This window comes from Rhyacophila brunnea, unplaced genomic scaffold, assembly GCF_057557595.1.
Source record: "Rhyacophila brunnea isolate RB1 unplaced genomic scaffold, BYU_Rbru_1.0 scaffold_11, whole genome shotgun sequence".
NCBI lineage: Eukaryota > Metazoa > Arthropoda > Insecta > Trichoptera > Rhyacophilidae > Rhyacophila > Rhyacophila brunnea.
This window is the reverse complement of record NW_028232763.1, coordinates 18,891,677-18,911,695: the sequence shown is the minus strand read 5'-3', so window position 1 is coordinate 18,911,695 and position 20,019 is coordinate 18,891,677. Positions and strand designations below refer to the sequence as shown.

The 20,019-nt window shown below is 31.9% G+C and overlaps 1 protein-coding gene across 1 annotated transcript in view; it reads right to left on the bottom strand.

Moving 5' to 3' along the window:
* Positions 1-20,019, bottom strand: part of LOC147078446 (cell adhesion molecule 2-like) — an 81,705-nt gene that overhangs the window by 35,184 nt on the left and 26,502 nt on the right. The window lies entirely within an intron of this gene.

Genomic DNA, 20,019 nt, shown 5'->3' with positions numbered 1-20,019 from the left:
GTCAATATAATATTTCGATGTTTATAATAATTTTCATAAAAACCTAGAAATCTGTAACGATAAAAGAGTATAAACTTAAACTAGTGGGAGTCTTTTCATTTATTCCTAATATGGTAGGATATAGAAATCACCGAAATATTCATCTAAACAAAACCACTGGTACTAATAAGTTTTTTCTTCTTCACGAAACAGTTATTATTATTTAACAAGCACCCTGTAAAGTCATGATAAAATTCGCTAGCATGGATTGAGGCTCAATTGAACAATTCGTCAGCTTGATGGATGGCAGAAAAACACACCGGACACAGGTTTGTACATCATACTATGTTGTTTGGATTTCTCCACGCGCACCTGAAGAAGAGGGACAACCTAAATAATAATAGTTCATAAGAAATGCCAACTCAATATGAGTTAAGTATATGAGTTGCCTAGAGTCGTAACTCACATATTCCAAAAATCTAGTTTTGAGATAATCGCAAAAAACCACCAGAGCACTGTTGTAATTAGAAGAAAAATATTGAACTCACTTGAATATTAATAAGAAAGTGAGTCGTTCGACATTATTTAAATATACATATTTCTTTTTTTTTAACTGTCAATTCATGGTGGAACTGCATTGTATTATTGTTTGATTTAATAAAACGCATTTTTGTAGTACTTATTCCACTTTTAATCAATAAATTAGGACCGGTTTCGTCCGCCTCAGAGGGACATTTTCAACTCTTTTAACTCTAGTTGAAAATGTCCTTCTGAGGCGGACGAAAACGATCCTAATTTATTCATTGAAAGTGGAATAAGTACTACAAAAAATTGCGTTTTATTAAATCAAACAACAATATATATATGATTTAAACATATATATGTATATATATATATATATATATATATATATATATATATATATCTAATATCTAATCATAAGGCTACAGACACACATCACACTATGAGAAATAGAGCTTCCTGATTGGTAAGAAAGGCCTTGGTGACAGAACAGTTATAACACCAACAGTAAACTTTGTCAACGATTTCCACATGATTCAAAGTGACTTTTAACCCACATATTTTCTTTATAAATTGATTAATGCCTTTAGAATAACTTGGTATATTTAACTAAAAAATTACAAAATTTAAAAATGTGAGTTATGACTAAGCGACTTATATACATATTTACAATATGTGCACATTTAATAATATTTATAAAATTTAGCAATTAAATGAATCTAAAATTGTCTGAAAAATGCAACCAATAATAGTCGAATTGACTACAAACAAATATTATGTAATACTACATGACGTATTTTTTGAGTCATTAGCCGCAGTAACTCCTTTTCAGATTTATTTTCATATATCTAGGCTGCATTTAAGTATAAAAAGTTTTTCATACAAGCGCATTTGTGGCGTTTACAATATTTCCTTTGATTATTAACGATGATTTTAATGATCCCGTATCTGTTGAATAAAATAGACACGTTTTTTTCACTTTCACAATATAATTTCAAGTAAAGATTTTGTAAAAGTACCTTACTAAGATATAACTATTGTAGGTAGGTATCGTTTTTTTACGAGTTCTAATTTTAGGCATCGTATCAACCCTTTTCAATGAAGTGGAAAAAGGAAAGACGGAAAAAAATATAAACAATAATATTATTCTAGCTATACGATAAGGATATAAATATAGTATGTAGGTACGGCCACCCAACGTAGTCTACTTGATAGTATTACTCTGTATATTATATACCATGAATCAGAATAGACTGAATAAAATTTACTTGTATTTTTTATATATTTTCAAAGTATGGTTATTTCAAGTATTCTCCTTTTGTTATTCTGTATCACTAAACCAAATATAGGGATATAAAGCATGGTTTATAACCAACCCTGTTAATGTAATCTTCTATGTTGTGAGGTTTCTTCTGCATGGAGCGGAAGTAGTAGTTTTAAAAATAGAATGCGTTGCCGACTCATATTATACGTAAGTATAAGATTTAAATATATATTTGCATTGAATGAAAGTCAAAATAGTTGAATGAGTTTCAAACATACGTTTTTCAGTTGCTGGGTGATATTTTCGACCACCGTTTCCGACCCAAGTAAAATTATTGTACATTTTTAAAAATTAAAATAAAATTTGTGGTAGGCACTAATTTTACATAATTTAACAATCATCAGGACGGGCTTAGTCCGTGTCAATGGGACATTGCAAAATAAATAGTAAAATAAATACTAGGTACATAATATTGTGAATTATATTAATTAATACAATATCGTTTAACCAGTTAACACCATTAAACAGAAGAAAAGATATTTTCTAAAAAATATTAATTATGTTATGAGTGATTGTTTTAATAAATAGTTTGCGTCTGGTGAAGTTTAATTAAATTAGGTAGAATGGAAAACAATTTGAGATTTTTTTGTAATACACTAATTGTTCGATATAAAATAAAACTGATACATTTTAGCGGTAATCAATGTATGAAAATATACATATTTATAAATAAACTCGGTATAGAACTGAAATTTTATACCTATATTGTCTATTTTAATAAGAAATATATTGTCTCTGTTCTGGCAGAACACACTAACTGGAGAATACTAGTTTTAAGTAATTTGACTTTGAAGTTGTTTAAATATTTGAAATGGTCTATCATGTGAGTTTATTAAGTAATCGTAAAAAGGATGACTTTAAAATAAAGACTATTTATTTATTAAGAAGGTTTCCAGACGGTAAAGTTTGAAATAAGGAACATTTTGGTATAACTAACTTAATATGTAATTTTTTCGAATTAGTGTTTTCAGTGACGATATGGTCTTTATTAAGATAATGAAAAGACGACACTTCAAGTAATAATGTCATGTTATATTAAAATACAAGAGATTAATGAACTGTTTCCCACTCAAAGCATTAAAAAAACACCTACTATTTAAAAGTAAAAAAAAAATAATACGAAAGAACAATTAAAAATAAGCTTTTTCATTGTTCGTGCCGGTCGGGGAAAGTCATGATTCGTAAGCATTTTGCGAATAAAAAATTATACTTGGCACGGCTTTTGTATAAACGTTATCCGCAATTATTATTATGAGAATTTTTATCGCATTAAATGACGCAAATTTATTTACTTCGAGTCCCAAAGCGATAGAGATTAGTATAATTCTCTTTTATGGATAACAAAAAATCTGAATTCATTCAAACCTTTGTGAAAAAAATAAAAATATTCTTTCGCTTTGATATGCTTCTATGATACTAAAGAATATAAAAGAAAATGCCACAGGTTATGTAAGTGCGTGAGATAGAAAAAGGAAATTGTAGATAATTTTTCAATTTAGGACGTTTCTTTTTCGAAATAATTATGAAATTGTAATATAATTCTTAAAGAAAACAAAGATATATATTATGCCAGGCGCATTTAAAAATACGTCATCATAAAATTTTATAATATTTCCATATATTTTGAGTTAAATTTAATGTATGATATGAATATGAATTTATTTATCAATTAATGCATCAGGGTATATACGGCAGAGATAGAGGATGCTAACATGACTTGTGAAGAGTGACGAGCATCAGAGATTCTTAGAGGCACCATGCAGTTATCATGTGTTCCAGATAAAGAGCATACATGAATTAATATAAAGAGAAAAGGGTTTCAATTCGAGTTGTCAATGTTTTCACAGTCAGCTGTTAATGAATTATGTTACAATTTTTTTAATACATATCTAATAGCCATAGTAAGTTCTAAAATTGCATGAATTATACTATTATATATTCAATAAGATATATTGTATTATAACAGCTTCAAAAATGTTGATGAAAATGGCTTAAAAACAAAATCTATATGCTAACATTCTCACTATAGAGCATGGAATAATAGATAATATTATTGTACAAAGAAGTGTTGTACATTGAAAAAAATATTGATTCGTCAAATATTTAACATTTTTTTTTAAAGTTTTATTTCTTCTCTAACCGGTCTCTTTTGGCTCTTTTTTAAAAAGAAAATCAAAATTATGCGTTTGTATTCCATGAGAATAAATTCAACTGGGTGACAATATTCATATAATACGAGTATGTCCGTATGAATTGTTTTTTCAATCAGCATTAAAATGCAACCCAAAAATCGGATTAATTACTAATATGTATATAAACCTGTAATGTTATATGTATATAATCAAAATAAAACCATTTCAAATAAAAATCTATACACGTAAAAAAACAAGAAAGTTTCTTTTATCTTGAAAAAATATGCAAAATATTATATTAACATATATTTCGATTGTAAACCAATGCCTACCTTGTTATATAATTTCTAAAAATAAAATTTAAAAATTATTATAATATTATAGATATGTACTGCACTTTATAAATTATAATAACATTTCTAATGATATATAAAATAAATAAACAAACACTAGTGTAACAGCGTTACGTAGCAGTTTAAATATTTAAACAACAGCGTAGTAAAAAGTTAATAAAAAAACTAAAAAAATATTTTTTCAGAGTACACCGAGAGAGCTAGGAATTATGTTTTAAGAATTTACGAAACAGCGTCTATCCAAACTTATTTTCACGTAAGTAAAATATCAATATGAAATTTCTTTATGATTTGAATACGTGTTGACTTGATAATACGAGTGAGTTTGTAAAATTATTGATTTGATTGAATTATTGCTTTAAATTTATAATTATATAAATCGGACAACAGTATTAATTCGAACATCAATTGTAATACCAAATGGATTTGTTTGAACCGTGACTAATAAGTGGAGTTTTTTTGTAACGATTATAATAAATTATGTATGTACACGCGCGAGTTTTCGCTTCCTGAAAATATACTGTAAAAGTTTTCACACGATGAGGGCGAATTGTACTCGGCCATGTCGACATACGGGTAATATTTTTGAAAGCTTGTTTTAAAAACGACAAATGGTTAAAAAACTGATTATTTTTCAATAATTATTGATGATAATCATTTAAAGCATTTTGTAAATAGTAGAGTTGTAGAAAACGCCAATATACGTAACGAATGGATGCACATTTATTCATTTATGTATACAAAAAATGTATGTTCAAACCGAGATGGCGTACATTTTACTGTGGCGAGTTGGGAGGATATAGTTTCAGCAGAAATCACACTAGAATAAATTATGTCTATTCACAGTGACTCGATGCGTGTGCCGTTCAGCTTAGCTAATTTCGAAAACATCGCTATCTTACTATCTTCGTTCTCTTTGACTGGTCATATTATTATTCATGTCTTTAATTTCAATATTTGAACTTGTACTTGGCGTATGAGAATACTGCCCTGCCAAGACGTAAAAAGTCAGTTTTTTGAAGTTATACTTATTTTGGCACATTTGGGAAATCAGAGTGTATTTTTGGCGTGTGACATGTAAAACAAAATTTATTTTTTCACACGAAAAAAACACACTCGATTCGAATTCGGATTCGAACCACCGATATCAGCCGAACGCACTACCTTTACGCCACAGTATGATACTGCAGTCGTGACGATTATACAGTATAATTTTATAGTTTAGAATTATTCCGTTGCCTAGGCAGCGAATTTATTATTGTCGGCCATTTGCAATTCCTTACTCAAAGAAACGATTAAACGTCAGAGTGACAGTTGGTACTTTAAAAATAAAAACAACGAGAAACCATTATATAATTTAGTAATATAAGTTAAAGTGTATGGAAAAAATGGCGTTCCAATAAGCGGTCCCTTTTCTTGAGTGTGTAGTTTAACAAGATAATTAAGAGCTCGTCAAAGAATCTAGTTTATCATAAGTCTTGTTTTTGTTTTGTTACGCCAAAGAAGTATAACTTCTAACGCACGTACATAAGTAACCACACCGATGTTTTTTTACTTAACAGGGCAGAATATAGAAATAAATATTATAATATATTGTATGAGTACATGTAATAAAATTTTTGTATGAAAAATATATTTAGACAATATTTTTTTTTAAATAGCGCATCACTTAATGATATATTAATATATCCCGTTAGTATATTGATGCTGACTTGAACAATAATTGCCACCGGCGTCTCATAACCTCAATACGAAAATTTATTGATAGCAGTAAAATCAAGACATCGACCACGTACACATACAAAAGTATTGTAATTATAAACAGTAAAGACATCCATTATACGTAATGTGAATATTATGGAAAGATGATAGTTTTAATAAAAAAAATATCAAGGTTCTGTCAACCTTGATACGATCTCCAGGGAAACTACCCTCATCTATGCGATAACGTATATAAATAAAATGGATCAATAATTATGGGTTTACATACGGAATATTTGTTAATATAGTATAATTATTTTAAAGTAAAGTAAATGTGTGTCAAATATGTATAACTAATTCTAATTATACTCGTATATATTAATACTTTGGACGCGGAAGACGCACACGGTGCGTAATGACCAGGCGGCCGATCGATGTAATTAACGTGCATTTTAAAGGGGGCAATTAAAATCTCATTATCTATTCAGCAGCGAAAGCGTTAATTGGGTTTTTTGGGCTTTTTATCCTGGACTAATGGTTAGCAATCTTATTGCCATGCAGTGGGTATAATCAGTAAATGACTAGATTATACTATTTCCTAGTCCAGTGAAAGTGCAATGAAAATTTACCACATGCACAGCATTACTAACTTTTAGCCTAGACCAGTGATTCCCAAAGTGTGGTACGCGTACCCCCTGGGGTACGGGAAGAGTTTGGTGGGGGTACGCGGTACACCGGGCTTTGACTGCGCCTAATGCAACAAGCATTAGGTAATACGACATCAATACAATATCCATACTAGAAGGTTTATCACATGCGAAAGAAGAGGAATTAATTGTTGGAAATAGCTTCAGATGGATTCTTGAAAAATAAATATAAGGAGGGTACTTTAACATCATTTTTGTTGCAAATACAACATGTGTATCCAGTTTTAACAGAGAAAGTTCTGAAATACATCTTGCCTTTTCCAACTTCATAATATCTATGTGAAGTTTTTTTTTAGTATTTGTGTCAAAAGGCTTTTGGATGTGGAATCGCATCTCAGATTAAAATTAACAACCAGGGAACCAAATTATGATGATCTGTCTCAACATAAACAATTTAATTCTTCTCATTGATTATAATGAATGTTATTTATAATATAACTTTTATTTATATTTTATTATGAATACATTTTATTTTTCGTTTATTATTATTTTGTTTATGTATTAAAAAAGGAAAAAAATATATTTTGATCGGTATTAAAGTATTATAATATATGCATTTTATTTTGACGAGGGGTACTCAGTGCTATGAAAATTATAGAAGGGGTACACAGATATCGAAAGTTTGGGAAACACTGGTCTAGACGAAATGTCTATGAAATATTTTTTCTATAAATAAACTATTTTTATTTAATAATGCAATATTAAATTTATGAAATAGTTTTTTATTGTGTAAGTACGTGGTCATATAGTATAATCGTTGACAATGTAAATGTGATTCGGCACTGAAAGATATGACAATTTAGGTATAAAATTTGTACTAAACTAATTAGGTAATTTTCGACAAATTGCAAAACTGGGCTTGCGATAATATAATATCTTTGAGATGGAGATATACCTAACAACATATATTTTATCAAAGTTTGCTTAAATGGATAGATTATAACTGAAACGAAGATAAAATTATATAATATGAAATACATGTATTTAATAATATAATAATACTAAATACACTATTGTTTGTGATATTTAACATTTGTCTACCCAGCGATTTTCGGAGTATCCGGTTAGCGTTGGCATAAGTATGCAGGGAAATATGCAGCGTGATTAATTAAAGATCCAACAGTGCGCAAGGACCTGACCCTCAACAAATTGCCAAAATATTTGCGGCAAGACCAACATAAATTCTGCTATACTTTAAGTCAGGTATGGGAGGGGGCAAGAGTTAGTTAGTGGTCCAAATGAGAAGTATTTTAAAAGGATTTTTTTTTGCTTACAAATAACTGCTTTAGTTAATTATTTAAAATGCTAACGCCATTCTTTAACCACCGTTGGACGTATGTTTCAAAAACTTTTATAAATTAAAGCACAAGTTTCAAAACAACTGATAATTGTTTGGGAAACTTATTTCGAAACCATTTTTCGCTTATAAATAAACAACTTTCGTGAACATAATATATATCGTATGTACTAGTAGTCTACAAACATATATCTTTGTAATAAGCTTGTATTTTTTGTTTTCTATATAAGTATGTACTAAAAACTCGGAATAATATTGTAAAAGTCAAAATTACTATAGATTTATATAATTACAATTTCATGTAATTATTTTACAAGGTATCAAAAACTAGAGCAAGTCATAAGTACGTTGACATAACGTTTTTGCAATAGCCTGATGAACAGAAGAGCTATTTTAATTCATTGTAAAAAGATGCCGAGATATTATTATAAATGTATTGTAAAGATGCATTCAATAGAATGCAATATGATAATAATTGAAGCAGGGAACAAAAAATGGACAAAATTATGAATGTCGGGGTGATACTAATGATGAAAAGTTAAAAATAATAATTATCAATGAAGTCAATACTATAAATGCAAAATAATGTATTTTATATATACATTGTTAAATTAAATAAATCAGTAATTTGTATTATAAATGCATGTTACATAATTTTGTAAATATTCTAATAATAATGACTACATGTTACTCTAAGGAAGAGGGTATTAAAATTTACTGTGGGCATCTAATTGAATAATCATGATTACAAAATGAAGAACATTTCTAGGTGCTAAATAATATGAGTTAGGAATTTACAATCTAATGAAGATTAAAATAATCTGGAATATTGTTAAAGATATTGGCATTTGAATTTTTTACATAAACTCGATTCAATTTGAAAATCTGTGTTTTTAAACTTTTATTTGGTCCAATATAATTTAGCAATGCTCAATGAAATTTTACAGTCCAATAAAGAATCGACCCAGATATTGGTGTATAGAATTGTAGTAAATCTATAAAGATAAAGTGCTATCTCTTGACACAAAAATCTAGATGTGTATAATTCTGCTGACGCCAGTTCTCACATATGGGTCAGAATGTTGGATCATCAGAAATTAGTGAGAGATCCTAGAAGAAAGATATTTGGATCGAAAAATTAAGATGGGGTATCTACAAAGAAATTAAGGAACCCAACATAACCGAAACCACCAAATCTAAGCGGCTCTCGTGGTGCAGTGCGTAAGGTGCTAGCCTTCCATTCTGGGTTCGATTCCTGATGAGGACATAATATTTATGTGATTTGGTTATTAATAATTCTAAAAAGGAAAAAAAAAACCACCAAATCGACTAAAATGGGGTGGTCTTATTCAACGAATTTAGTTAAGCCGACCAGTCCGGAAAGTATGACAGGTCATCAGAGGAGTGTTAGAAGATTCGAATTGCGGTGGTCAGATAGATGGCGTGGCCCAAGATGCACGAGTGATTAAAATCCCCGTATGGAGGAAAATTAGGCAGGATAGACAACTTGAGGAAGCCATGACCCACTCTGTGCTCTTATTTTATGAATAATGATGATAATGATGAACTTAAGTGGCTGACATTCATTTATCATAACAACTAAATCTGTTAATATAAACCTTCACTATGTGGAGGTCTATATTATGATCTTATTAGGATCGGAAATGGTTAGAGGAGGATGATAAGAATGCATTATTTGACTGTATATAACATTCAATATTTTTTTTGGTTTGTTTTTTAACTTAATTATATATAACATCTGGTGTATCTACATAGAGTGGAATCGTTTATAACTAGAAGGTTTATCGAAATACTTTATCTGTTGGTACTGATCTTGTAAAAAAAGAACTATCATCTTTTTTAATAAAAAAAATATATTATTATTATAGTAGTCAGTTGGGTCTCATACTTTAATCACTAGGTGTTTTTAATAACTATTATTATTTTCTTTTATGGCGTTATCTTTCAAATAACTAGTCAATAAATAAGGGACACAAGTACTACATATTGAGTTTTACTTTAATTAAAAATATTATTTTATAACCCTGAATCGAAAATGTAATATTTACGATACATATTTTGGTGACATGGTCTATTATAAATATTTTATTATTATTTTTTTAAGAAATGATATTTGAACGAAACAATAAACATCAGCTGTGTTAGTTATCTACGGTTTCTTTGGTAGTAGTACAAATTTCGAAAATGTTGCAAGATAAATACGTCTTGGATTTGTAATAATTTTTTTAGAACATCGGTTAAATTAAAATAATCTATTAAAAATTTGTGTTTGCTATTTCCGACAGATAAGTTGTCATTTTATCATATTGTAATCGGAAATATAAGAATAAATGATTATTATTGTGTCACTTTAATACTACGGTGTGAAATTAATAAAACCATGATACTCCTAAATCGGGTCACATTAAAAATCACCAAAGTGACACTGGGATTGGGTAAGTCAAAAATAATTGTGAACTTTGCACCAAAAGAAGATAATTCGGAGTTTGGTATCTTTCTTAAATAATAAAATAGATTTGTCAGAGAGTTTCTTAATAATATGTCAAAAGTTGATACCGTTGGATATAATTGATTTTCTTTTGATGAGTCTTGAGGAACCTTTTGCGGACCTTTGGTGACCTTTAACCGGGTCACGACCCCAAGTTGGAAAGCGGTGCCAGATGTTTTGATTTCATTATAAATATCTACAAATCAATTCGCAGCAAGCTACACCAATCTTGTCAACGCTGTATATTTATTGCAATTTAATTGCAAATACATTTTGTTATGTGATTTATACCAAAATTAATAAACATACAGGCGGAATAAAAACTGCATTGAAATTTAATATTATTTTTATGTTTAGAAAATTTGGCGATAACGTAAAATTGTATTGAATGTGCTTAGTATTATATACATAAATTTATACGATGTAAGTTTTGTTAATATTGTAAAAATTATAAAAAAAAAATAAGTAGTTGGAACGTAATATTACATTTGAGTTTTTATTAACCTTTAACAACTGTTAATTATTCTTCTTCAGATAAAAAGAGCTACCATGAATTACACGATCTCACGCTTTGACATTTCTCTCACATAGTTGTCTATAGAATATATCGCAGTACCAAGTGTTTTATTTACGATGGAAGAATTTATGAGTAGGTAGGTATATCTCCATTCTTGGTCATTTTATGATAAGTACGATAAAACACTCAACATATAAGAACGCACTGAAGCACTGACAGTATAAGTCGCAGGTAGTCTACAAAAATAAAAACTGATTTATGCGACTATTTGACTAACTTAAAACTGAAATGAATGTCACGTGTCCATAAGTATAAGTGTGCACTTATACTCTTAAACCATAACAAATTTTGCATCAACCCGGTCGGTTTTATCCACAGAACAGATAATAAATAGAATACCGATAGGCTATATTCAATACGCCGCATCTTGATGCAGGGTTTTGAATGTGTGAGTGTCCTACGAAAATGAAGCACGCATATGCACGTGCAATAGTGTGTGTAATACACCCACATTAAATGAGCGTAAATGCATAAACCGAGAGCAGTATTCGACGTTAAACGTATTCTTGACACGTGTCTAAGCTTAACCCGGATTCTTCCTTACTCGAGTCGGTTACCTGCTATCGAGTTCCCTGGTTTTATCAGTATAACTTTTACTAATCTTCTGGAGAATGTAAGCTTTAATGGTATAAAAATGACTACGGAAACTAAATTTGTAACTTATTACTTTTTGCTCTATATAACTTTTTGCTCTCCTGGAAAATTCTCTTTTTGGTCTTATACTCATCAGTCCGCCCATCATAGATCTACTATCAACATTAATTAATTGTCAATACAATGTAACATTTTTTAATTTCGGTAAATGTGCCGCAGAGGTCGACATGAGATTTTATAACTTTCTTTTTAGACCAAACCAAGCCTAACCTAACCTAACCTATCATAATCTAACTAAACATAACCTAATCTAACCTACCTCAACCTAATATTACCTCATATTATAATCTTAGTTTGTGATAATGGTGTATCAAAATGTATGAAAATTTCAAATTTTCAATTAACGATTATTGGATCGAAAAGCCGATGCGCCGACAGAAAAAGGTATTTATTATAATAAAATTGTCTACATGGAATAAACTGTTTTCGTAAAAAAAAATATATATATAAAAGCTCGTGTTCACCTCTGCGGCACAATTACCTTAATTTCAATAGTTGATATTGTTGATCTGTAGTGTTCTTGATTTGTTTTCCGATAATTACATTAAAAAATAACATCAACGATTAAACGATATTATCGTGAATTTATAGTTAAACTACGTTATTTAATGAGTTATGGATGTTACATACATCAAAGATAAGTAGATACAATGTTATAATATACGCCAAAATACAAGGACAGTATGACAGATTAGTGATCTGACATCTTACAGAGTATAGAATATAACTTATAATAATATAATGTCAGCGAGTGACAGCTGGTAAATTTGCAAGCAAATGAATAGAGGTGAATGTTGTTATGTATTATTTACCATTTTTATATATTATGCTTGATTACCAAATAAATGACAAATCTAGTATAATAATATATATTTTATTTATACTAAAGATAATCTGATCCTATATTTTAGCGCAATTTTACATAATCAGCGGAATGACATAATATAAAATGATGAATTCAACGGAATTATTAAATTATTAATTGAATATCATGATTATATACGCGAATAAATTCAATAAATTCAAACATCTGTAATATTCAGCTACTTGTTACATTGCCTCGTATTATATAATCGTGGGGACAAAAAATTGAGATGTCACTCATACTAACAAACGAATTCAACATATTCAAATGCCTGTTATAAAATTGATAAATCACTGTCAGTGATAAAATCATTACTTTTGGTTTCTGTCGAAATGATTATTTTTGTATTGTGAAACACTTCCGGAGTCTATGTAAAAAATTTTGAATTTTTGGTGATTGTGAAAGGAATAAAAGCATTTTTATATAATCACTATATAATATAATATTGTCTCAAAGACAAAAGTGATGAGGAACTGTCTTTCGGACCCTGCGATTATCTGTATTAATGGCACCCAACTCGAGCAAGTCAGCAGCTACGTCTATCTCGGACAGCAGGTGCCCATAGACGGAAGCATGCACGATTAAATTGTTCGAAGAACAAAGCTGGGATGGAGAGCTTTCGGACGTCTGAATAGTATCTTCAAGAGTGACCTACCATTATGTCTTAAGCGTAAGGTGTTCAACCAATGTGTGCTACCTGTGCTCACGTATGGCTGCGAGACGTGGACCCTCAGCACGAGAGATGTCCAAAAGCTAAGAGTCGCACAGCGAGGCATGGAGAAGTGTATGTTGGGCATCACGCGAAAGGACCGTTAGAGAAACGAATGGGTTAGGAAGCAAACAGGAGTACGCGATGTAATAGACGTTGCCAAACAGCTGAAATGGAGATGGGCGGGGCACATTGCTCGCCGAAAGGACGGCCGCTGGACAAATGCCGTCATTCAGTGGTACTCAAGTGGCAGGAAACGGCCACAAGGTGCCTTAAAAGCCGCTGGATTGACGAACTGGTAAAGTTCGGCGAAAATACGTGGCAGCGAAAGATACATGACCGAGATAGTTGGAAGAAACTTCATAAGAGGGAGGCCTTCATCCAGCAGTGGATTGATCCCGACTGATAAAATAAGCATACCTAACATGATTTTTCATGATAGTTCACTGATATACTGCACAGTGCAAACCTTAATCTTCCAAGTCAACAATTTACCACATTATTATAAATCGATAAGCAGAAAATCTAATGATATTATTGACAGACTCTTTTCTACACAATCGTATCTTAATACTATACGACATACATACATACTGTCTATGGTATATATTTTAAAGACGTATACTTTTATTAGTAAATTAATAATATTTTATTTTCAATATTTAAGTCTGTACCATAATGATATGCTTTAAAATATATTGCGTAAATGTAACGCACATTAAATACTTGAAGAAGACCGGTCCGCTTTATTTTGATGGTTTTTTTGGCCTGACCGTTATAAAGTACCCTGTTTCAAAACCTACATCCATAGAGATGGCTTTTACTTTTCCTTCTTATTAATCTGTTTAGTAGTTATTACAAGACTTGTATTGACAACGAATAATACTTTTGTGTTCAGCGCAGTATTGTAACCCTCTGTATAATGATTATATGATGATTATGATGAAGCTATGTGACCTGGAATACACCGATGACGCTGTTCTATTTGACAACTCAATCAAGGGCATTCAAGAGACAATCGATATGTTGCATAACAACTCCTCTCGCGTTGGTTTGAAAATCAACGCGAAGAAAACCAACGTCTTGTGCAATAGCACCTGTCCTGATCCAGATTTCCCTTTGATTAGCGACGGAAAAAAACATCGAGAGCGTTAACAGCTTCAAGTACCTGGGGGTACACATCAAGGCAGATGGCATTTTGGAGAAAGAGCTCACTATCAGGATGGGAATGGCTGGAGCAACATTCAACTCGATGCGGAATGTCTGGAACTCACAATTGTACTCGGTCAAAACCAAATGCCGCCTATTCGACGCTTGAATTCTGACGGTGCTGCTTTACGGTAGCGAATCATGGTACCTTACGAAGGCTCAGAGCAACCGTATACTGAGCTTCGAAATCAGATGTTTGCGACGAATACTGGGTGTGCAGTGGTATGACTTTAGGAGCAACAATGAGATAAGAGAACGCACCAAGCAGTCTCTCATCTACTAAATACAATCTACAGAGTGTATACGGTGGAGCTACGGGAAGTTGGTTTAACCTGGAACGAAGCAAGAAGACTGGCGAGCGACAGGGATTCTTGGAGGCGCCGCGTGGTGTCCATATGCTCCAGTTAAGTGGTGGATATGGCCAAAGAAGAAGAAGTATAATAATTACAGTACAAATATCTAGTATTATTGAGAATACAATAACACACGGAACATTTTACTTTATTAATTCTTCTAAATTATAGTTATTTTGGCGTAAAGTTATAGTATAAATTACTACCTATTATGTCATATAAATACCTAGGGGTTCAAATCACGGGAAATGGTACTTTGCAAAGAGAGTTCGGAATGCTATCGTATTATAAATGGCTGGAGGTCAATTCAACTTGATTCAGGGTATCTAGAACTCACAATTGTACTTGAATAAAACCAAATGCCGCCTAGTCAACGCTTATATTCTGATGGTGTTGCTTTACAGTATCGAGTCATGGCACACAAGCAATTCGAGAACAGATGTTTCCGGCGGATACTGGATGTATGCTGGTAAAACTTTAGATATAACGAGGAGACAAGAGAGCAGACGAAGCAGCCACTCATCATACTGAGAGTGAAGAGAGAGAACCTGGCTCAGCTACGTGCTGTGGATACCTCAAGAATTTTTTAAGCTGACTTGTCTGTTATTAGCCAACTGGATTCCGGTGTCTTGGAACGCTGCTAAATACCATCCACAGAGTACCTATATACGGAGGAGCTATTGGATGATGGCATGATTCGGGACGACGCAAGAAGACTGGCGAGTAGCATGGACTCTTGGAGGAGTCATGTAAAATAAATTACCATGTTTAATCATAATCGGAGAATATGGGTCTCACGTATATTTTTTATTGTTATTAGAAATTCGCCCAAACAGTGACGTCCCTGAACAAAATGCCGCCATTTTTATACAGTACTTTTTATCATCCTTTCATGACCCCAATATCTAAGAAATGTGTTCTATGGATACATTACTAACAAGATATATACCACTAAATCTAATTTAAATGCCATTTCTGCTTCAATAGACAATATTGCGAGTCTACGGTTTCAGATAGATACCTACATTTAAAAATGCACCTGATAACTTTCAAAACTCGTGAGAGACTAGTAAACATATTTGGATTAATAAAAAACATAAATTAGGTGTGCACGTGTCATTGCTATTCACGAAGAACATGACGTCCAAGGACAACAGAAGTAAGCTAGACATCGCAAACTAGACAAAAAAATAAAGTCCTGTTAAAAATTTTATAGTAGGGAACTTATATTTTTTTTAATTTGAAAGATATCTCCGTTATTACTAAGTTTAGGTAGATATTTCTATATATACCTTATGCTTCGCATCGATTTGCGCCCTTTGGGTAACTGCCGCCCCCAAGCGACGCTCAATCTGCCTACCCCTCTGGGACGTCACTACGCCCATATTACAGAGAGATCATAGTAGTCAAAGAAAAAGAAGATGAATGACCATCTTATATATTATGTGGAATCAAAATTATAGTATTGTACTATAACTGTAATAAATGTGCCGATTTTTTACGTTATAAATAAATGATATCAATAAATTATGCTTTACTGACAGTGAAAAACTAACGAATTTGGTGATAGTGCTTTTATTTATTTCGATACTCCATTTTATTAAAAGGTTGTTGTAAAATAATAAAAAATAATAACACGACATTAACTACACAGTCCGACAAAAATGAAACCAGCCGATATTTTTTTGTATATTTTCGGCTCACTATGAACTGATTTATAAATAAAGAAATATTTAGTTAGCCACGTTTGTATTTGAGCCCCTTAAATATTCATAAATGTTTTCGATAAAATTAATATTATGACCCCAATGTATATTTATACAAGGAAAACTGGCGTATTTAATTTTGTATTGCAGCAAAAGCGTCATAAAAAATCCACCACAAATGAACGCCCATTCCCTGTTTCGGTAAAACGCTTTCGGCAATTTGTTTGATAGAGAACGATAACGATGTTATTAATTTTATAGTGAATGATTACATCGATTTTCTATAACAATGCAATATTTTAACATTTCACATTTTTGTAGATATCGGATATTTGATAAAAAAATGTCATTCATATAATAATTTGTAATATTAAATTTGAGTATTTTTACATTAGTAGAATTACAGTTTAAACATAGATTTCAATCAGTCTGAATGGATTCCGTTAATACAATTTTCTCATGTGAGTATCTAATAATATTTGATACTTCATACCGGAATAAAGAAAAAATGTTAACATTGTGATTCAGTGTATTGAGATCTATAAACTGGCGACACACGGAAAGCATTGCGCCATCGCGTTCAACTGTTCAAGTTCTCAATGGGAGGGAACAAGATGGTAAAGCGGGGAAAACCGGCACGCCAGCTTATAGAAGAGAGACTCTAGGTACTATCTCCGGTTTACGCGTCGGCTTATAATGTCGTGGATCCCACATTTGAATCCTGGGTCTGGCAAGTACACATATTGTTTTTCAATTTGTGTATGAGCCAGAGTATGAACCTAATAGGTTGAACAAGTGGCTGACTTTCATTTCTCGTAAAAAACAAAATCTGTTAATACAAACCTTCACTCTGTGGAGGCCATATGATCTTATTAGGATCGGACATAGTCGAAAAAAAATTATAATAAGTATGTATTATTTATTTTAAATTTAAATTGACAGCTAGGAAATACGACCATCAAGTTTTGACGTTAAAATTTGTAAGTGGCTTGTGTAGAGATTGGCATATGATATCCTAATGGGTGGTGTTGGACTTCAACGAGATAATTTAGGAAAAAAAATATATTGGTTGGGTCGATTAATATCCCAATCCAATCTCTAAACCCGCACAAATATCTCATACCTACTATCCATATTTATTGTTGTCATCCAGTGCTTACTATTTAACGAGTCATTAGTCGCCGTGATTGATACAAAGGTAATTATTCATAGTCAACTTGCTACATTGTGACCGTCGTCCAAGCAATAATTCAATTCAAGTCTCATTACAAACTCTGTGAACTAAACACCTGACAAGTCGCGATATCGGATCTGGCGATTTAACAAGCGTAAATGCATACAGTATCTCATCAAACGAGTATCCTTTCGAGTGTCATTATTAAACCCAAAATCCCAGTGAACCGTGAACAAGAGTGACACTCAGAACCATCCACCTACCAGGACGTGAGTGCATGAACCTAGGATCTTCTCCACCCAGACAGCCAAACAACATCAAGGTTAGTGCCTGAATTGCCTGCCCCCAGCATCCACATATAGGTACAATCGACCCAAATTACAGTCTACTAAAAAGCGCCGCCATATATGTTTATTAAAAATAGTATTTAGGATATAGTATTCCATAAAACATAATATTATTTATATAATTTGAAGTATACATAATTATGCATACTACTTTTTAAGTGTTTTTGAATTATTATAATATAATTCTGGAAGGTAATAAATCACTATTAGAATAATTATCATAAACACTAATCTAAAGATTCAACTACCTTTTCGAACCTGACTTGACTTGGGAATGCAAATTAATTCCCAGTCAGTTGAGCATGTTTGCATCCATAACTAAGGTGCTTTGGCGGCAGGTAGTTAACGGTTTGAATAATTAATAAATCTTAACTAAAATAGTTCACACGCCCAGTTTATTTCATTCACGGCCATGTCAAATATTAATACTGAGTAATCAGCGACGCGAGCTTATGACGCAGTTAAGCCCGAAACGCTTGCGAAAATGTTACTAACTAAATTCGCCATTAGAGGGGCAGTTTAGCAAACGAGTGAGCGCCTCTTTACAGTAACTGTTGAGCTTGAAGCCCCATTCGTCCAACAGGAAACTGTAACGAAGCGATTATTTTAACGGTAGGCTTTGCATACTCTACCGTCCGTCACATATTCGCAAAGCTCCATATTATAGCACAATGGGTTTATTGTTAACACTGTGCTTCCATATGCTGTTTAATGTGGCGCATTGCTCCAAGCTGGTAGTTTACTGTTGGATTGCATTTGCTGTATTTTGGAAATGCTATAATATTATATTTAAAAAACTAACCCAGCAATTGTTTCGAGAACATAATATTAAAACTACAGAAACATAATATAATACAGATGGATTCATGCCATACCTTTAAGCAGAAAAAAAATGCAACCACGTTCACCTAATCTGTGGCAACGATTATTTTTTTCCACTGCCTTATTCCTTCCCTTCCCGTTTATTGCCTATAAGACGAGTCAATTGCTGACAACCGTCATTATAAAATTTAGAAAGGTAATCTATATTCAATTGAAATATAGAATAATATAATATTTTTTATGTCGTATTTACCTTTGGTAACTAACCAATCCTGTTGGCTTTTGATTTTGTTGAAATTTTTAGAAATGGTATTTTTAAGGTTTCTCTGAGTTTTTTTCCTAACAGTACTGGGTGAGTGTGATATGAGCGAATGACAAATTAATGGTGACTAAGGCTTCGGCCACATAGGCAGGTGCTTCGCTAGTACTGAGCTAGATGCTATGCTTGTCTACTGAAAACACTACTGCCACATTGCACGCTACGTGCTTAGGTACAAATTCATTTGACATTTGCGAGCACTTGAGTCAACAACGATACGTCACTCTCAAAACTAACCAGAAAGCTACTTCTCACAGAGAATTTAAGTCGCAAATTCTTGATAGAAATACTGAAATGTCATTTTGACATTTCATATTGATTTCCATAGTAACGCACGTATATATTAATTATTTAGTCACTAGGACCCCCATAGCAACCAACAACAATAACTTTCCATACAAAACAGAATTAACTGAAAATGAATTCAATTCTACTTAAAAATGGCTAAAAGTATTAAAAGAATGCATTGTCGTCGTGTTCTAATACATTCTAAAAGTTTTAAATGACTATCTAGTCGGGAAGTTAGTTTAGAATAGAATTAGTAGACTCTTCAATCGTCCAATACAAATCTTGGACAAACAAGAAAAAATTTGTACTTGACACACAAAAAAAAATTGTACTGGACAAGAATACGAGCTAATAAAAACGTGGTAAAAAGTTGAAGAAACTGGCCCAGAATATTCTGTAGTGCATCCAGAGTAGGGATTCCAATCCCGGGATCCCGAGATCCCGAGCTATTTTCGATACCTATGAATCCCGG